The following is a 22598-nucleotide window of genomic DNA, read 5'->3' on the forward strand; positions in this document are numbered from 1 at the left end:
ACTCATTCTGGCTTGCATGAGAGGCCCTTAGCTTTCTGACAGTTAACAAGTAACCATAAAGAGGACTAATTAATGAATGCTCTTCATTTTTTTCCCACTGATGCACATTAGTCTTAATTAACCCTACACATTTTGTATTCGTACAGCTCAATTATAGAAAGTGGTCTCTTCCACATATATTGGTGTTAAGTAGAATCTCTGGTTAAGTATTCAGTTATATCAAAAAGATGCTTGTTCATTCCAGGTCACAAGATAAACAACAACAACGAAAACCTTTTAAACTAAAATGCTTAATTAATGCTACTCCAGTCAAAGCCTTCACACTGCTACTTTAGCTGCCATTTTCTGCATTTATGTAAAGACTATTTGTTTTTGAACTATAGCTGTAGGTCAATTGCCCCTTTTTGTAGTCCACATCTTTTCTGAGTCACCAACAGATTAGTCCTCAGAACAGATGAGTTGACTGTAGTAAGGTCACTCTAGTAAAAGTATGAAGATGCTCAGATAAGAAACAAGTGATTTTTTGTTACTTAGCACAATCCAGAACCCAAATATATTCAGATAAGGAAATACGGTTCCATTTGATTGACGATCCATTGAAGTAAATGTCAAACTAACCATTCTGTAGAGGCAGGGTATTTATTGGACTGTATAACTAACTTCTTACCCATCAGGACTTTTGGGGTTGTTTTGTATTAATGTTCCTCCCCTATACTCTATCTCCTTCCTGCTCCATATCTGATTTTTCCATCTATTATTTGGCCTTTTGACAGCTAGACTTCCAAGTCAGTAGCTAAAATGCACATTTGTTTATAAAAAACACTTGCTAATGTTCTTCGTAAGGGAAAGAAAGAATAAAGAAGAGGAAGACTAGAGAGGAAAGTCAGCAACACAGAGGACAAATTCATCACAATGGATGAGAAAATCAGCAACCTATTTGAAAAAGTCAGCAAGGAAATTGATATTTTAGATGAAAAAAATAGAAATATTAAAAATAAAAAGCTCAAGCAACCAAATAAAAAACACAGTAGAAAGCAGCATGGATAGACTCCATCAAGCTGAAGAAAAAATATCAGGGATAAAGCAATACTACACTCAAGCACCAGTGAGGAGAAAAAGAGATCAAAATGAGCACAATAATCCAGAAATCCAGGACATAATCAAAATACCAAGTCTATGAATCCATGGAATTGATCTGAAACTAACCTGGAAGCCCCTTTCTGAAGGCTACCTCTCCATTTACCCAAAGATGCTATGCAAGCTGCCAAGGGAGAAAACCAGTCAATATTCCCTACACAGCTGTGAAGTCCAGGAACCACAACATTGACCAAATGTCAAGATGTCCCTAGTGGTGCTGTAGTGCCATTTATATTTTAGGAATAATCAGCGACTATTTAATTGGACTAACGGTTTGATCCACAGGAGAGAATTTATGCCTGGCATTGTAAACTTCTAATTACCCATGGTTAGTGAGGTTATGGACCATGGAGGAGAACTTACTACTACAAATTTCTTAAACCAGTATAATTTATAACTGTATTCTAAAGACTTATGTGCACGCGTGCGTGCGTGCGTGTGTGTGTGTGTGTGTGTGTGTGTGCTTGTAACTCTCACCCAACATTAATGAAGCTTTTCTTTTTGCAGCAGATGGAGGGAAACTAGTACAGTAACTTACAATTGGTCAAAATTTAGAGAATAGCTGGCTGTGAGTGCCCATCCCAAAATGATACATCTAAAATGCACAACCCCTATACCTAAGGCAGATGAAGGAAATTTTAAAATTGTAAGAGCCAGGGGATGAGATAATGTCTTCTACACATGACAGGGAAGCTGCACCCATGAAGCCTTAGCAATAAAGTCACATACACCAGACTTGCATTATGACATCACCAGCGGGCATGCCAGCTTAGATGGCTGGAAGCTCACAAGCTCTCACCCCTAGATGAAGAGCTATAGAAAATGAATGATTGCTGAGAAAAGGAGAATCAGTGTTCTCCAGGGATGAGCTTCCTAATGTGTTAGCCAATCCTTAGTGATCAACCAGAAACACATGCACATATGAGCAGTGCTAAATAGACTCAGCAGTACCTGAGGGTAGATAGATAGATAGATAGATAGATAGATAGATAGATAGATAGATAGATAGAGACAGATAAAGAGATGGATGGATAGATGGTAAATAGGACAGGATGGATTTAGATTATATATATTTAGCAATAATAATTTAAAAGGATGTCAATAATTAGAGAGGGAGTAGGGGAACATGGGAGGGGTAAGAAGGGGAGAAAAATGGAAAGGATGCAAATACAGTATTCATGTTTGGAATTCTCAAAATTAAATAAAAATAAAATAAAATCTCCTAAAACGTAGAAAGCAAATAAACAGTATTAAAAGCTACATGAGGGGAAAGGATAACTCTCCAACAAAAGCAGAAGTAGCAGAATAACATCAGCTCTCTTGTCAGACATGCCCAAACGGAAAAAGCAGGAGATGACATATTCCAAGTACTGAAAGCAACTAACAACTAAGAATGTTATATTCAGCAAATTTCTCATTCAAAATTGATGGAAAAATAAGGACACCAAGACAATCACAAGCCAAGGCTGTTTATGACAACCAGGGTAGTGCTTCAAAAGATACCAAAAGAAATATTAAACACAGAGAAAGAATTAGTTTCATGAGAGAGATAAACAAACAAACAAACAAACAAACAAAAACGGTGAGCTAGGTAAGACTCTATCACATCCAACACAGTAAATCAGCAAAACCCTAACACTAATGCATGAGAAAGTAGAGAGAAAACAATAATCCAGGCAACCAGAAATGTAATCATCAAAATAATAGGAATTAGTACATATCTCAGTAATAGCCTTAATTATAAATGCTCTTCAATCAGCAACAAGGAGACACAGACAGGCTCACTGGACTTAGAAACAAAACTAGACAGAGCTGGTTCTGAAGAAAAACATCAGGAGTAAAGACACCCATAGAGTGAGAATCAAAGGATGGAAGTCAATCTGTCACATAATTAGAAGCTGACACAAGCTGGGGCATCTATTCTGCTATTTGATAAAGTCAGCTTCAAAATTAGAAGAAATAAAAGACCACTACATATTAATAAAGGGAACAACAGTTCATTAAGAGGCAGTAATTATCAATGTGATGTGACTATGATAACCTCTGCTTTCTATTCTTAAAATATGGGTAATTTTAGGCGTCAAATGAAACTTTCTTGGTCAGTTCTCCAAGATTCTGGCCAAATTATCAGACCATAATCCTTACTCCACCAGTTTGTTCACATTTTTAAGAAGGTAAAAATGCCTGTTAGTTAATACACTGTTTCTGCAAACAAACAGAAAAGATTAATATAAATATTACACATATCTCATATATATATGTATATATCCTATATATAAAGATAAATACAATATTAAGATACATATCTTTCAACGATGCTAAGACGTTATTTACGGGATATCTCATCTTTGAAAGACATTCAAATTTTTAATAACACCCAAACACATGTTCAGCATTCTGTTGTGTTTTGGCAGATCAGTACAATGAAATGTAGAGATGAGGATATGCTGGCTTTGGCAAGTTCAACTATTAAGAAATATGCTCACCAAAGACAGACAAAGTCCTCGCTCCTTCTGAAATTGAGTGTGATATCATAAGCAGACTCAGATTGTGGACTGTTTCTGATCTTCCCCCTCTTCACTGTTAAAATCTCTTCATGCCAGGAGAAATTAATCAGGGTGCCCTGAAAAGAGCAGATGTGGGCTTTGAAACCTCTGCAATCTCTTTGCCATGGCTTTCAACACTTTGATTCTAGTTTATAGACACTGTCTACCTTAGCTTGTCTCTCATATACCTCTCAATCATCAAAATAAAACAGCCTAGGGGAAAAAGTTCTTTTGTACCTAATTTCATCTTCTATGTTATCCCATAAAGACAAATAAAAAATAAATCTGTCTTTTTTTTCTGTGTGGCAAAATTTTAATTTTAAAAATTAAACATAATTATTTTACATCTAGATACACTGTATACAAACTAACCAACAGAACACACAAGAAAATGTACAGACAAAAATCTGTCTTTTACATACATGTTAATTCTAAAACAATAGCCAGTTTAAAATATGTGGGGGAGCCTAGGGAGTTTGGATGCTCACCTTAGGAGACCTGGATAGAGGTGGGCGGTCCTTGGGCTTCCCACAGGTCAGGGAACCCTGATTGCTCTTCCAGCAGATGAGGGAGGGGGACTTGATGGGGGAGGGGGAGGGAAATGGGAAGCGGTTGCGGGGAGGAGGCAGAAATCCTTAATAAATAAATAAATTAAAAAAAATAAAAAATAAATAAAAAAAGAAATGCTATTTTAAAGCAATAATACATATATATATGTATGTATGTATATATATATATATATGGAGATATATGTATATGTATATATGGAGATATATATTTATATATACCTCTGAAGTAAGGAAACAGATACCAGGGGAGAAGTCATTCTTGCCCTTTGCCAGCTAAGAAGCAGATAATCAAATCCTATAAGTAGCTGCCCTGTGGATCTGGCCCAATGACTCCCCTGATTCATAGTCAATGGAATTCTGATGTGGCCAGTGGTGTCATCTATCCCTAAGGACAACACCATCCTCCCCAGCTGCTTAATCACCACCTGGTTTACAAAGCCTCACAACAAAGGATTTCAAAGTTCTGAAACATTACATCTCCCCAGAGATTAGCCCAAGTCAAATTCCCAGCATCTTTGCCAAAACCTCAGTCAGCCCAGAGCCAAGATCAGCTTTAGGAATTAGGTGATAAGAATGGGGCAAGGCATTTAAAAGCAGTGACTCTACATCAGCAACCAAAAGTGAGAATGTTTTTGTTCCTGCCAATGCAGATGGTCCTACTCTCTCCATGGGCCAGGTAAGATAAGGCAAACATGACTGCACTGGGATGAATTTAGGGTCTCTCCCATTATTCGCAGGCATGCTCACTGGGGTCTTTTTGCACTTTATTAATTCAAGCCTTTTACTTAGGATAAAGTCTTTTGCTGATATTAATGTTATGGAATATGCATTATATTATCCATAAATAAAATCCTTTATATTGGGTATGTAAGCTGAAAAAAATACATATAATTTTTATCTGTATGTAATAATATGTTTATTTTAATTTATTATTAATATTAATTTAATATTTTAATTAATTAATTAATTTAATATTTTATCTGCATAATAATAGTATAATATTCTATACTAAAAAATATGGACCATAGAGAGTTTTTTTTTTTTTTTGGATTTTTCGAGGCAGGGTTTCTCTGTAGCTTTTGGTTCCTGTCCTGGAACTAGCTCTTGTAGACCAGGCTGGCCTCGAACTCACAGAGATCCGCCTGCCTCTGCCTCCCGAGTGCTGAGATTAAAGGCGTGCGCCACCATCGCCCGGCTAACCATAGAGAGTTTTAAAAAATGAATATTGTAGAGGAATACATAGGAATATATTTTGTGACCTTGAAGTGGGAACAGGCTTCTTGGTCAGGATACAAAAGTCAAAAACCACAAAAGAAACCAAAAATTGTATTTCATCAAAGGTGACATTGAGTAAAGTAAAATGACAAACCACAGCTGGAAAAATATTCATAACATGTATCTGACAAAGAAGTAGTGGGGAGTATCTGGGAAAAATATGGCCAAAACATATTGCCTGAAATTTTTAAATAAAAAGACTAGAATATATTATATATTTAGAATACTGAAAACTGCAACAAACAGCCAACTAACTGGCAAAATATCTGAGCATGCTCTGAGCAAGCACTCTACTAAATGAGAGAGTCAGATGCCAAAAAAGCAGAGGAAAATGTGTTCACTATAACGTTTGGTCTTGGAAATGTAATCTTAAATCATAGAAAAATATCTCCACATATTTTCTAGGATGGCAAAAAAATTAAAAGACTGAAAAATACTAGCCTCTGAAAAGAATAAGAATCAATTTGAACTCTCAATAATGCTAGCAGGAATCCACAATTAAATAACTACTCTAGAAACTCCTTCGTCCTAGAAATACCTGAGGGAAAATGTATGGGCTCATAAAAATTTGCCTATTCACAACAAAGGAAAATGGGGAATAACCTAGAAGTGCATCAGTACATATATTTATACAAAACAGCAATAAAACACGTGCATCTCAGGAACATCATACTGCATTAAGATAAAGAGACAATTCCGTTACATGATTCCATGTGACAGTCGGGGAACAGTAAAAGGTAATCAGTGGGGGCTAGAGAGATGGGCCAGTGGTTAAGATTGCTTACTAGTCTTAGAGAAGATGCAAGTTTGGTTCCCAGTACCCACTTCAGGTGGGTCACAACTACCTGGAACTCCAGCTCCAGGGGATCCAATGCTTTTGTCTGACCTCTACAGGTAACTGTACCCACACGCATATACACATACTCACACAAAGACACACATGCATAATTAAAACTAAAAAACAATGAATAATGATTACTTTGAAAATTAACTATGTGAAGGGGGTGTTAGAAATGTTATACATAACCATCTAACTGTTGATTATATGAAGATATATATTCTTAACATTTATTGAGACTGTATATAAATCAGTCCTTAATTTTCAAGAAAAAAACCAAATATTTCTAAAGTAAGCAGCTTATATTGCTGCAAGGCAAACCATTTTGTATTAATGGTCAGCTTCCATAATAGGGCTTTACTGTATGAATTGACACATTCCATAATTCTCTCTGTTTTGAGAGAGTTTTCATCCACATTTGCCCCCAGGGTTGATACTTCCAGTAGGAAATAAAAACAAGGATCAACACTTCATTTCCTTTACCTGCCTACTGGCAAAGGTCAAAGGTTTTGTTTGGTTTTACAGCTCCTGTCACCTTCTATTGGCATATCCTAAACATGGGACCAGTCCTTAATGATTGTCAGAGTCAGCATCTGCTACTCTTCTTGTCTATCCCAGATATGTCTTTCTTATGGTCCAGGATTACTAACACCCATCCCTAGAAGTGTAACCTTATCAGGCCAAGGCACACAGCTATCTAAGTCTTCCCAGGTATCAATACTGGCCTTTCACTGGATTGCCCATGATTCTTGGCTATTCATTGATGGAGTAAGGTCATTGGTTAAAAAAATAAGAAACTGCTTGGCTGGCCCTCATAGGTTAGAACACAGGTGGGTGGAGAAAACAGAACAGAATGCTGGGAGGAAGAGGAAGTGAGCTCAGACTCCACAGCTCTCCTCTCAGGAGCAGATGCCTCAGAAGAGACGCCATGCCCCACTCCCAGGCAGACACACGCGATGAAGTTCCGACCCAGCATGGATGTAGGCTAGAATCTTCCCGGTAAGACCGGTGCTTACAGATTATTAGAGATGGGTTGATCGGGATATCAGAATTAGCCAGTAAGGTCTAGAGCTAAAGGGCCAAGCAGTGTTTAAATGAATACAATTTGTGTGTTGTTATTTCGGGGCATAAGCTAGTGAGGCGGCCGGGGTGCTGGGGACGCAGCCCCGCTGCTCCTATTACTACAATTCATTCTGATTGGAACTAAAGCAGTAGCCTCCTGTCTTCTAGAAGAAGTTGTTATCATTAGAGTTCACTCTAAACGTACATGATCAGCTCCTCTATAGGCTAAAACTGTCTGGGATAAACCAGGATCTCTAAGTGGCCTCCAATATGAGGAGAGCATGAGCATAAGCCTATGAGACCAAAGGACCAGCATTACTTTACACAGAATTCAGCATACAAACTCTGGGGGGCTTGGTATATAGCTCAATGGAAGAACAATTGTGTGACATACGTATGGCTCTGAGTACCAGCCCCAGGATCATAAAAAAAAAAAAAACAGCAACAACAAGTCTATCCTGACATATCAACTCATAGGCATTTATGAATTCTACATAACTATCAAATGAAAACAAGAACATGTGTTAAAGTCTAACAGACTACTTAGAGATGGCAATAACACTGCTTGGATTAATGTAATATAATCTTTATTTCTACACTACCAACCTAATGTTAATATGAAAACTCTTAATTGATTTGATCAAAGCCTATTTTAAAATAGCTCTCTGGATGCACACAAAGGGAAATGACCTTCTGATCTAAAAGGATATGATTAACTATTTGGAATCTGAACTCTCTGCAAGCCAAGCTCACTGAATAGCTCAATGTTAGTTCTCTGAAGCCATTACTCATAACCTATTATGCAAAAAAAAGCCAAATGCAGTTTCTAAAGAGTGCACAAACCCAACATTAGTCATTTCTGACTGAAAAGAAAAAAGACTAATACATTAAACAGTCTTCGGGGGAGAGATTAAAGGCTGTCCATGGAAACCACTAGCCTGCTCTGCTAAGTGGGACCCACGTGATCATTTTTCTAGGTACCTATGCTTCTCCCCCAGATGTGGAAGGAGTAAAACGGAGCTTGTTTTCTATTTTCCAGAGCTGGACATCTGTATTCCACGCCCAGACCATTGTTTACTCCCATCTGGGCTCTTTCCTTTCCTTAGCAATGATTTGAATCTCTGGTCTACCTGTATCCCTCTGGTCAGTGGGGAATGAAGACGAAAAGAATCACCTGACTTCCTCCCATCCCCTGCTGGGCTACCAAAGCAAAAGGCTCTCAGAAAAGCCGAGCAGTGCCAGGCATCTGTGTACAGTGTGAAGGCAAGAGCGCAATATTCTTTATTTGCTTCAGGACAGATCTATCTTTAAATTAAACTGTCACACTTGCTGTTGCCTTCACAGAGAGCAGCAAATCTAGGAGCAAGTGAGCCATCACACTGTCGCTTCTGAGCTTCCTGTTCCCAGAGTGACGGTGAAATAACACACCATCCCTCTCCTGCTCAGTGAGATGTCTAAGGCATGGCTTATTCTTACAGCAGATAGCATTTTCTTTTTCGAAGGCCAGGATTAGCTTCGAGGAAAACAAAATGAAAATGAAGGAGAAACCGATGGGCATGTTATGTCAAGATCTGTGGGGCCAGCCATTCCTTCAGCTTTTTTGGGTTAAGTTCAGACAAAAAGAGAGAAACCTATTTTTTTAGCTCCTGTCCCTGCTTATTTGCATTTCTCTAACCTTAAGCTCAGAAGTAGAGCCTTGTCCCTTACCCAATAATGCTGGAGCGGCTCCGCCAGCAGACTCCACACACCTTGGCATGGGGTGTCTTCGCAGGGAGGATCACTCTGGCAGTATTTTATATCCCCCACCTGAAGAAAACTCAATTGACCCCTCCTGAGCCACCCTTCCACTTGGCTCACTCTCCTGCTAAGGCATTTGAGATTGCCTAGTGTGCCTTCTCTAGTGTTCGCCTAGCTCTTCTGCTCTGTCTCACTCCTTCTTCCTGGGACTCCTGCAGATAAAGTTCAATTCACCATTAATATCTGCTATTCATGTTCACTATTTAAACCAGGCAGACTAAGAAATGATTCTTACAGTGTAAATAGCAGATCAGAAGCTCAACATGATCTCACTATGCACATTTTACTGAGTTCCTTTCATACAGTCCCAGCACACACACACACACACACACATACACACACACACACACATACACACACACACACACACACACACACACACACAGAGAGAGAGAGAGAGAGAGGGGGGGGGGAGATGGTCAGAATATTCCAGAATAAGCAGTATTTCCTTGAGGCAAATATTCCTTGAATTGCTTAAAGAATAAGTGTTAGATTTCTAATTGAACATGAAGAATGAAGCTTTTAAGGAGACTTAGGTGCACTGCAATAATACCTTGTGCCAAGATAGGATTCTCCTTAGTGTAACATTCCAAGCCTTGGGATATCAGTGTAACACATAGATAAGCCTTTCCAAAGAAACTATGAACACGGAGAGATTCAACTACTCCCAGCATCAGGAAATTCAAAGTACCATATATTCTACCTGTCTGTATACAGTCATTTCAACAGACTTTTTCAATCTAGTATTTCTGGAAAAATTTAAAAGCAAACACAGACCATGAGTATAAAGCAGATTTTCAGTTGAGTTAATTCTTAACCAATTCCTCTAGGCCCCTAAAAGTTGTGTTGGGAGAGTGGTTCTCCAATGTTTGAAGGGGAGTAGGCCCTAATCTGACATTATGTGACAATAGTGCCTATTTAAAGACCATTTGCTCAGTAGATTTAGAATTTTATACCTTAGTGAGTCTCACGTTTATGCCTTTATGAGGTTTTCCTATAAGCAAATTCACAGGTTAGAAACTAATCCTTTATCAAGCCACACTTTGTGGTTTGGGTTTAGAAAACACGGACACCATCTTTAAATTACACTATCTAATATCTGCAGTGTGCATTTGGCACTGCTGGACAGTAAGTGAGAGTGAAGTTTTGTCAGGTCTGATCCGAATTACCTGTGGCTGCTGGGAATGATATGGAATTACACAGTATTTAATGGTTCTCTGGCAATTTGCCTTGGCCCGAAGCCAAGGGAGCTAATGCTTCAATCAAACTGCTCTCCCTACCCCCACACCAAGACACTGGCAGTTCCGGTCTGGATATGCCTGGTTGAAGCTGCAGGGTTCCCTGGCCCTGTCTCCTCTTCGTCCTCCCGCTCTTCCTCCTCCTCGACCATTTGTATGCCATGACATATTAATGGCCTCCGCAGTTTTACAGAGACAAATTGCTTGGCTAGTAGTTATAACGAGAAGAGTTTTCGAGATTTGATTAAAACAGAAGAGCCAGCCGAGAAAAGGGGAGAAGAAATACCAGTTGGCTCTTGAGCTTTCTCCAGTCGCACCATGAGCTAGAACATTATCCTGACGGTCACGAGCCCTGGGCTCCACACTACCTACAAAGCAGGCCTCCCGAACCTCACAGCCTAGGAACACATCTCTCCATGGGCAGGTAAGCCACCCAACAAAGGCAATCGCAGCGTGTAACAAATTGCCATCTTCTGTTGTCGAAACTGAATGGCCTTCGGCTGGGATTCTGGCACAGATTGCTGTCATCACTTTGCGTTAGGACAGTAGGAAAAGGCCAAGTATACAAAACCGAAAAAAAAAAATCCCCCGATAAACTTGCAAAAGCACAATTTACAATCAGAAGATGCATCATTTCCTGCCCTGATTGTTCTCACCCATACCCGTTCACCACCGACCCATCCTCCATTGCTTTTACAACTCCCAGTGGCGCTTCAGCGCTAGTCACTCCGGTTTCTAGGCAAAGGTGAGCCCTAGATCCTTTGTCTAACTATTCTAAAGTCCCACTTACTGGCTCTACAAGGGAGAAAGCTCATTTAAAGAGACTAGCTGCCACAGTACCAGCAGGAGGGAGGGGCCAACCCCACAGGATTCCGACTCGGGCACTGATTGCTGCTAACTCCTTTCAGCTGCTAAGGAGAGGCCCTGTTGGGGGCGGCAGGAGAGGAAATGGGTTCCATGTACAGTCCGCCTTAAATTGCTCACAATTGCGTGCTTGCAAATAGCCCCCACGAAACATTGCACGTGCCTAGCGCAGGCCCTAAAGCTTTAGGCTGTGCTGCACTTTTCGCCCAGATTGCCTGAGTCACTCTACTATAGCAAAGACGATTAAACAGTTGGCAAGTGAGATATGTGCAGGGAAGACGAGGGGACTCCGAGGATAGTTAAAGCTGGGCCCGGAGAGGATGCTTTAAATATGACTTTAAGGCACAGAAAGGATTTAAAGGATTTAGAGGCGGAAGGCCAACTGTTCTCAATTTTGATTGAAAACGGGGTAGGGGGGAAAGATATTGAAATTGTAATAAGAGGACTTATGATGATAACAAGAAGGAAGAACTTCCTGCCAGGAAAGGTAGATAAATATTAGACAGAGTGGAGTGGCCAGTCAACGACAGCTATGGAATATTTGAAGTGCTTCTTCCAGCGGTAGAGGCGAGGAACAAAAGGCAGCTGAAAGCCCAAATTCAGGACCCTTCCAGTACCCAGACTTTTCTTCTCTGTAACATTTCAGAATCTTTAGAAGGGTCACCTACATTCCTGAGCGGGAAACAAGAGCAACAAGCAGCTCACTGCTGCTCCCAAATGTTCGAATTCACCCCAACTCTTTAGACATGTCTATGAGACAAGCGTGTACTCTGGTTCCACAATCGAAAGGGGGAAAAAGGGCTCACTTTTGACTTGCCAGGGCCCCTAGCCCATGCATATGGGAACAATATTTTCTGAGTCCAAAGCAGGATATGGTCTAACAATTATATTTATAGGGACACAAGGGCAGAGTATGTGAAATCAGAACTGTCCTGGGAGGTGTGGGCTGTATGATCTCCATAGCCATGCATTATCTCTTTCGGAGGGGTCTGACACTGGAGGGGTTAAGGAAAACTGGACTGTGTTGTCTGCGGGGCTGCATTCTTTCTTTGTCTACAACCAAATCAGTTCGGACTGTGAAGAGAGCAGTACAAACCGAAATTCCTCCTGTGTACATTGCTGTGTGTCCTCCCCCACGCACAGCTGTGCAAAAGCCAAGGGCCTTGCCTGTTTCTCTTCATAGACAGCTCTGAAGGATATTAGAGAAGGGAAGAAATGTAACCTGAAATAAAAAAAATCCCACTCATTCATTCATTTCCTAATTCCTTCCTTCCTGACAACAGTGGTTCTCAAAGAGTCGGCCCTACACCGGCAGTGCTACTGTCTCCTGGATGCTTGTTGGAAACGGAAATCAACCTCTCTAATGTTGACTGAATCCCAAATTGTGGGGCAGGGCCAGTGATGTGTGTTTTAATTCCTCTAGGTGATGATGAGTGCTACAGTGTGGAAAACCCCTGGATTAGACACTCTCTTGGGGATGCTTATAATGACAATCAGCAATAATGCCATCAACCAAGAAATCCAAGCCACAGGCACGTTCACTAAGGATACGGATTAGCCAGCAATATCTCTGCTAATCTAGCCTATAATGTCTCCCCAAATCCCAGGATCATAGAGTCATTTGACTCTTACCAAACTGTAGTTGGACACAAAGTTGACATTGGCAGGTTCTACCATTTGTAGACTAAAAGTAACTCAGAATGAAGAACTGTCTCTTGTTTGAAGATTCCTAGATGTGTCCTCTTAACACCATTCCCTAAATAATACAATGTAACAACCATTTACACAGCATGTACAGTGTATTAGGTGTCCTGGGTAACTAGAAATGATTCTCAGTATTCAGGAGGAGACCCACAGGTTCTGTGCAAACACTATGCCTTTTATATAATGTATTTGGGCATCCCAAGATTTTTCGTATGTATTTGGAGGATTTCTGGAACTAATCCTTCATGGATACTGAAGAACAACTGTAATCAGAGGCTAGGTTTCAAGGTGATAGCGCGGCTAGTTCTCTCTAATAGTCCTTTTCAAATAAGCAAAGGGTTTCTCATCTAAATGCTACTCGGATATACATACACTACTCTTGAACATTCTGAGAATATATTAGCCATTTAGCCTCAATATGAATCTGAACACACTAAGGCTCACCCTACAAACTGAGCCAGGAATATTTCCTGTTTAGCAGCATTATGTTTTATTTTGAAACAGACATAGATAAAACGACAACCACTTAATGCTGGTCCTTAAACCTCACTAACATTAAATTACAATTAAACAATTATTGTTTCATCCTGATCTAAACTGATATATTTAATCATAATGTCTACTTAAACAGGAAAACGAAACGCTTCTGGGTGAATTAATGATTAAAGTGAAGGGCACTGAGTGCCAAATCTTATTAAATGGCACCTGGTTCTCCTGAACAGTATCAGTTAGTAGACAAAAAAAGAGATCTAAGCACAGCCTTGTAATTAATCAACTACTTCTGGCTGCCACGTAAGCTGCTGGTTATGTTAAGAAAGTCACATAGCATAGTTAATTCAAATCAATGCATGAGAGGCAGAGGCCAGCCTGGTCTTCATTGCAAATCATACCAGGCCAACCAGGGTTACACAGTGAGAACTTGTTTTAAAAAAATCAACACATGGACATTTCTGGGGTGATGGTAGCATTTTATGTATTAGCAGAGATTTAGAGTACACATATGCACAGTATATCAAAACTCACCCTTTGATACATTTAGGATCTGTGTATTTCATTATACAGGAATTTTGCCTCAGAAGAGGAGAATTCTAAACATTGCACATGGGTAATACATATACTGAAGTTTTTGCGGGGACTAGCTCTTAACTTACTTAGAAATGTATCAGAAATAATAAAGCTATTAAGTGGAACAAATCAAATAGGTAAATAGATCTATGATGAATAAAGTGAACCATAGATTATTCAATAAAAACTCCAGTGCCAGGCATGAGAAACCTCCTCTCAAGTTGTTGGTCAAGGGAATTCGAAAGATCTACATAAAAATACAGGGTTTGGCTGTGACCTTAGTTGCTTCCCAGATATTGATAGTAAGTCCTTATTGAAGAAGACAGAGAAATTTATCTGAATTTGACCAAGGGACCTCCGCTCTGCGTACTAGCCCTCATAGTACTGAGAGGACTTATGCAAGCTGCCAAGGGAGAAGAGCAATCAGTAGTTCTATCCAGATGTAAAGTCTACAAACCACAACAGTGACCAGCATAAAAAGATATTCCAAAGGGTTCAGTGGTGGTACTTGTATCCAAGAGGTAACCAACAGTCACCTAATTGGATCCAAGATGTACTCAATATAAGGAAATTTATGCCGGACACTGAAGATTTAGCCAGCTGTCTATGCCTGGTTGAGATCATGAATCTTAGAGAAGAACCTGCTACTCTCACTTCCCAAACCAAGAAAGTATACAGTTTCTAGTTTCTAACTGTATTGTAAATACGTATTCTCTCTCTCTCTCTCTCTCTCTCTCTCTCTCTCTCTCTCTCTCTCTCTCTCTCTCTCTCTCTCTCTCAGATTATACCCAATGCAGAATGCTTAATGAAGCAACCGAGTCTCAGTTCTTAAGCCACAAACCAGCATTGAAACTCAAAGACACATATGTACTCATTGGCCAGTCAGAATATAAGAGCTACCAGTGCCAAAGTCAGAATGACGATGAGCATGGCAGACCTGCCAAGGTCAGTATGGCTAGGTCTTGGCGGCTGGCCTTGGATCGCACTGGGGGAAGTGGATGACCTTCTCTGACTCTGCTGCTGGGTCCAGCGCTGTCAAGGGCTCATGGAGGTATTCTTAGGAACCACCGGATAGGTAGATTACAGTAAGGTTTCTCCAGATGGATATTGGGTTCCATACTAGGAAACGGTAAGAAAATCAATGGAATACTGTAGGTAAATGGCCTTGGGAATCATTTAGTGAAAAGGAGTGGCTTAAGTCTGATTCAGCGATAGTCTTTCCAGATGAATTGACTTTGGCCTTAAAACTAATTTATTATAGTAAATACATATTCTTATATCCACAGATAAATGAAGCTCTCACTCCCTCATCAAGGAAGTCTCTTTTTGTAGAAGATCGAGATCATTACAGAAAGCTACAACTGGTCCAAATGCAGAGGTCAACTGACCCTGGGGTGTCCATTACAAATTAACATATTTACCACATAACTTCAAGACATAAGGTTCAGGAAACATTATGGAATAAGGGGCACAAAGACTGTAAGAGCCAGAGGACCACCTCCTACAGGTTGCCTCCTCAAGACTCAGTAAGGGAGGAGGTGCCTAGTCCTGCTGCAACTTAATATACCTGGACTAGCTGATATCCTTGGAAGCCTGCCTCTCTCTGTAGAGAAAGGAGGAGTGGATGACAAGGGAGTGAAGTTTCGGGGGAGAGACAAGGAGGAGAGGAGGGGAAACTGTGATAATGATGGAAAATTAATTAATAAAAAGATAATGAAAATATGTTGTATAAAACTCTCATATATATATAATATTTTATGTTTTAAAGGAAAGTATAGAAAGATGTTAACAGTAGATTCTAGGTGATAGGTGTTTGAGTATTTTATTTAAAATTCCTTCTCCTTTTTATATATATTTGAAATTTTCTATTACAAAATATCAGAAATGAATCCAAAAGATGGAGACGACCACTTGGTTGAGTTATGAAACAGACCTTTCATTAATTTATCCATTCTAGAAATAGTACCGTGTGCTGCCTACCTCTTCGAATCCTGACTCCTTCATGTAGTACAACAGGGGGACGTCACCTCTCTGGAACCTGTTTATTTATCTAGTAAATTACCTGTTTAGAAAACGGAGAGAAGGGGGTCTACCTCATAGAGAAGTTAGAATTGGAACAGCATGTAAATTCTGACCACTTAATGAGAGAGTGATCTGCTGAGTAGGGAACTTTGATTAAAATGCTTCTTATTTATCTCTTATGGGTTCCACAAGGTCATATCAACCTCGGGTTGAATGTTGAATACCTTTACTTTTTTAGAAATGCTTGCAGACTGGGCCAAGCCTTTGGATTATGGTGTATGTACCACAAACCAAACAATTAAACTTACATTCAATCAAACTTGGCTTGCAAACTTCTTGCAAAGAGGCAATCAGTGGAGGAAACTTTTAGAAAAAAAAAAAAGCTACCCAGAAAATTTTAAGACAAAAAGTGATGATCAAATATGGTCTAAGGTAGCTCTGCCTACAATCATTTGATCCAATGGCCAAAATGTTTACACCTTCGTTTGATCTAACTTTCTCCCATAGCTCCAGCACCATTTGCAGCTCAGCGCTGGTGTTCAATGGAATGGGACACTGTTATTCGGAAAACATATTCCTTGTTGGGTTCCTTTTTGGTTCATTTTCTGCAAGGATTTTCCTTGCATTCTTTCCCTTGATGTGAACCCCCTTAGTCACTAATAGATATGAGACAGGTGGACCATTCATACTTCTCCACAAATGGTCACCTTTGGCTTTAGTGAGTCCTCTGGCAGGTTTAAAGCAACAGGGAGGCTGGCTGTAACGTCCAAGAAAGCATGGTCACACTTTGGGGCCCAGGAAGCAACCTAGCAACAATCAGGTGAGTACCAGTGTGGTAGTTTGAATGTTACTGGCCCCCAAAAGCTCATAGGGAATGGCACTACTAGGCACTGTGGCCTTACTAAAATAGGTGTGACCTTGTTAAAGGAAGTGGGTCAGTGTGGAGGTGGGCTTTGAGGTCTTGTATATGCTCAAACTTTGCCCAATGACACAGTTCACTTCCTGTTGCCTGTGGATCAAGATGGACAACCCTCAGCTCCTGCTCCAGCACGATGTCTGCCTGCACATTACTGTGTCCCACCATGATGAGAATGGATGAAACTTCTGAAACTGTAGGCCATCCCCAATTAGATGTTTTACCTTTATAGGAGTTGCCATGGTCATGGTGTTTCCTCACAGTAATAGAAACCCTAACTAAGACAACCAGTCTTAAAAGCACAGGAAGCAACAAGAACATGCATGCATACAGTCCAAGAAGCTGCTCAAAAGAGCACTTTATAAAACTGCTGTACAAAAGACTGCTGTGTAGCACAGGAAAACATGCCCCCAAAGCACAACCAACCTTTCCATGGTTCAAATCCAATTAGGTCATGAGTAAAGCATTTAAGGAGACAGAAGGCAGCAAAGAAGGCTACATAAGGCAGTAATATCAAGCAAATCTTTGACACTGGGACTCAACATATAATTAAGGCTTGCTTTTGGAATCAGAGGCTACAAACTGTACCTGTCCTCCCAGTACCAGCAGCAGCCCGTATACAGTATTCAGAACTCTCAGTACTCAGAGACACAGCATTTGAAAACACAGACACGTTGCTGTATATGCACGGATTACTGACCATTTTAAATGGGCTTTTAACATTTTAAATATGATTTAATATACCGTACATTAAGATAGCCATATCAGAAAAATGCAATTTCTAATGATAGGATCTACGAGACTATCACTAAACAATCTCTTCTGAAAACCGGGTACAGAGGCCCCAGCCAGTTCTCATGGACCTGTGCAGTTTCTAAAGTATATGCTACAGACAATCATGAGGTGACTTCAGAGGAACCTGTTCTGCCTCCAAGGGTCAGAGCACATCAATATTTTGAGACTCCAGTTACTGGGAGGCTTCGTTTGCAGACTGCTGATTAGGAGCTGCAGAGAGCCTAGGAGGTTCAAAACAGATGGCTAGGAGGAAAAAAATAATAGGAGCGAGAGTGTATTTGTCAACCACTAAGAGAGTAGATTTTATATATTCTACCACAAAAAATGCTAAGTATGTAAGTTCCTATATTGGTTCATTAGTTCAATTTAGCCATTCCACAACATGAGCCGATTTTAAAACATTCTGTTGTATATAATAATTACACTTCTTATCACTTAAAATGATGTTTTAAATTGGTAAATGAGCTGGGTATGGTGGCATATGTCCCAGCTTCTTGTGGGAGTGAAGTAGGAGGTTTACAAGAATGAGGCCAGTGTGGTCAACCAAGTGAGAGCCTGTCTCCAAAAATGAAAAATAAGCAGGCCTCAAATGTGTGTGACATTTTATATGTGTTATCAAATGTTCTTCCATTATCTTACAAGACTCCTATTACCAGTCTCATAGGAGGCAAGTTAGATGCAACAAGTCCCATGATTTCTGAAAAAAGAACTGAATTGGCTCAGGAAATTCAGCTGAGTCTCCCAAGGCCAAACAGCTAATATAAACTCAGGTAATATGAACTCGGGCATTCCAAAATCCAGATGTTCTCAAGTGCCTATACTGTCCACCTATCTACTAGGACAGACCTGAGAAAGTCTTGATACTTGTGGAGTTTCCTGGTATTTATAGCTGTTAGATTTCCTTTCTATCAGCTCAATAACAAAAGGCAAAAATGTACCCACTTGTTACTATTAATCATTATGATCAGCTGAATCAATCTGAAGTCTTCCTTTAGAGTTCATGTTTTAGTTGTCTAAGCCTACTTGGTGATTGTGGAATGTTTTCCAAGGAAGATAAAATTATTTTGTGTGTGCAAGCCTGTGTGTATGTGTGTGTGTGTGTGTGTGTGTGTGTGTGTGTGTGAGAGAGAGAGAGAGAGAGAGAGAGAGAGAGAGAGAGAGAGAGAGAGAGATACAGATAGACAGAGACAGAGAGAGGAGGGAGGGAGGGAGGGAGGGAGGGAGGGAGGGAGGGAGGGAGGGAGGGAGGGAGGGAGGGAGGGAGGGAGGGAGGGAGGGGGGGAGACTTGAGATTAAACCAAAGTCTTCGTGCATGCTACGGAATCACTTAACTAAGTTACATCCTCACCCACCTCGGCCCTATTTCACTTGTTATTTTGAGGCAGGGTCCCACTAATTTGTTTAGGCTGGCCTTGAATTTGCTCTGTAGCTCAGACAGGCCATGTAATTGTTATCTTTCTTCCTTGGTCTCCTAAGAGGCTGGGATTACAGGTTTGTGCTGGTAGACATGGCTCAGAAGACCTAATTTCTTGAAGTTGGGGTTTAGCTCTACCAAGTCTGGCATTCTCTAGTTCTCATAGCTTGACTTGCTACTGTAGGCTATCCTCTTGTGGTGGGGAAGGCAGGTCTCATAGGAAGGGAGTCACAGACGTTCCTGAAATGAAAGTTAAGTTGGAGAGGATGGTAGTGCATGCTTCTATTATAATCCTAGCCTTTAGAAGATTGGAGTGCAAGGCTGAGGATTATTAAAAGTTTGAGGACAGCCTGGGCTACATAGTAAGTTCTAGGGTAACCTGGACTACAAACTGAGACCTGTCTAAAAAAAGTTACTGCTTAGAAACCACCAGTTATTAAAACTATGCTAATCCATACCAGCAGAAGCTGAGGACCAGATCAGAAGAAAAGTAATGTCTTCTTCATGTCAACCCCACAATCCCTTGCCCCTCCTGTCAGTGCTAGTGATGAAGAGGCAAAGAGCACTTATGTTCACATCGCTTCCAATAAGAACTCCTCACTCCACCTCAGATGGCATCAAGCTGACTCCTTTCTAGGAGGCAGCAGTCTTAAACTGCTCACATTAGGATAGAAGTTTTCTCCTCCAAGTCCCAAAGCCTTTCCAGCACTAGAAGAAAAAGTTCCACAGAGATGACTTTATATTTTATTTCTATTCAGTACTCTTTGTGTGGCCAAGACACTCTCAGGATGTCTATTTCTCCAATAATAGGATGGGAAGAGTCTGTCCTTTCCCCTCCAACTACACAAAAACCATGAAAGAGATTCATTATATCTGTATAAAGATATGAAAAATGCCTTTTACCACTACAAGGCCCCAAGCCTGGAGTTATTTATAGGATTCTGGAGAGGGCTGAACCTAAAATTTAGCGTGGATGGATTGAATCGTGAATGTAGAGGTACTATTCAAAATACTGAACAAACAAGGAAGAGAAAGCCGGCACGACAGGAGCATCAATCACGCAGAATGAGTCTAGTCTAGATATGGAGCAATGTCCTCCAGGCCCCTTATTGAGCAAGGTACTTTGAGGTGGCCCAAGAATAGGGAGGAAGGCAGCTAGAGACATAAGGAACTCACAAGGACAGTCGTAAGTATTGCGCACTTTTTACAAGAGTCGCACTCCTGTCAGTACATCCCCTTGAAAGACAGCAGTGTTTCCGTGCCAGTTATCTTGTGGATACGTAGGAGTATGAAAATGTCATTTAGATTGAAAAGTAGCCTTAGTAGCAATATTCAGTATGGAACGGATTATCAGCAGCATACAAAGAGAACCATAGATAATAAGGCTTTGAATGTACAAAGGAAGACGGATGATAGCCTGAATTTCCACAGTGGCAGCAAGCACATATTTCTATATGGAGGCCCAAAGATGCTTATACAAATCACCATTTCTACATACAATCATTCCCAAGAGTTGTCCAGGCCTTTTGCTCTTCTGGGTCTGATCGTCGATTCCATTCCAAACTTAAATATCCCACATGTGTGCATGCATACTGAAGGTGGGGTGTATACTAGCCTGACAGATTTTGCTTCAATGGACATTCTCAACTAGCGGCTGTCAGGCTATAAGCATGGTAGGCAACAGGCCTACTAAGAAAATTTCAGACAAATATTGAAGTCATCGTATTTCCAGCTGTGAAAGAGTGGTTTTCAGGGCTGACAACTGCCTTCATAATACTATGTTTGGAGTGACTCTCTACTCTTCCAAAACACAGTCACATAATTAACTTGGTTTTTTCTCTTAATAATGGACCAATGGGATCTATAAGGTTGGCACTATATAGCTCCAATGTATAGATGGGAAAACTAAGGATCATAGAGAAGGGGCTTCCATAATATCACTTACAAGGAAATAGTAGTGGTATTAGAATTGAATACAATTCCTTCTGAATCCTAGTTTTGTTTTCCTCTCATCCCTCTATAAAGTCTATTTTAGACATAACTTCAAATTGTTCTTGTTCCCACTTCCTATAAGCCAATAATTATTCTATCCATTTTAATGGTTATTTCTATAATAATGCTTAGATATATTAATTAAGCATATATACTAGCAATAATTAGAACACTTAAAACACTGATGACTCAGAGACACCAAACCTATTTCCTAAGGTCCTGCTCAGGACTCAACATCACCAACCAAGACACTTCCCTTGTTGCCACCAATACAATAGCCTCAGCCTATTGCCTTTTAAATGTTTACTTTTATGTTATCACATTAGTGCTTTATTCTGTCTCATTGTGTTCTGATAATTAGTCTCTGACTTCGTTGTTTCCCCTTTTCTTATTCCTGTCTAGCACAAAACTGGATACAAAAAGAGAAGCACTTACTGAATTGTTATTAATGGATGACTTGATAAAAACCAATGTCTATCATTCCCAAGTCATGAATGTACTCTAAATGTGTGTATATGTGTGTGTGGTGTGTGTGTGTATGTGTGTGTTTGTGTGTATCTATTTGTGTGTGTGCATATGTATGTATGTGTATATGTGTGTGTGTATGTGTGGTGTGTGCATGTGTGATGTGTGTATGTTTGTGTGTATGTATGATGTATGTGTGTGTGTTTGTGTGTGTATGTGTGGTGTGTGTATGTTTGTGTGTATGTATGTGTATGTGTTTGTGTGTGGTGTGTATGTGTGTGTATATATGTGTGTGCATAAGAGTGTATTTGTGTGTGTATATGTGTATGTGTGTGTAGTGTAGGGCTATGTGCATTTGTATCGATTCACCACTCATCCCATGATCCTGAGAGTAACTAACTCAATACTGTCAAAATGCAGCATCAGCACATAGTTATTTTACATTCCAGCAGGAATTGAAGCAAGGAAACTTTTACCCCTAATTTTTCAAAATAAATATTTCTCTTGTTCCAAGTGGTATATTTTTGACATCTTGTGTACATTTCTGAAATAGAGTCCAGATGAGAAACAAGCACATGTGTATGTCCATCCCAATCTAAGAACAGTCGATTCCTGTTCATAGACACTTTCATTTCTGAACCCCCAAGTGAAATGTGCACTCGAGTGGATGCACGCACACACACACACACACACACACACACACACACAGAGAGAGAGAGAGAGAGAGAGAGAGAGAGAGAGAGAGAGAGAGACAGAGAGACAGAGAGAGACAGAGAGAGACAGAGAGAGACAGAGACAGATAGACATCCGGGCACTGGTTGCAGAAAGGAGGTAGGCCAATATATGAGAGATTGCTAAACAATCTTACTGAAGCTTGTGGTCAGTCTGGTTAAGACTAG

The sequence above is a fragment of the Microtus oregoni genome, unplaced genomic scaffold, assembly GCF_018167655.1.
Source record: "Microtus oregoni isolate MIOR12 unplaced genomic scaffold, Mior012 000121F_001, whole genome shotgun sequence".
Classification (NCBI taxonomy): domain Eukaryota; kingdom Metazoa; phylum Chordata; class Mammalia; order Rodentia; family Cricetidae; genus Microtus; species Microtus oregoni.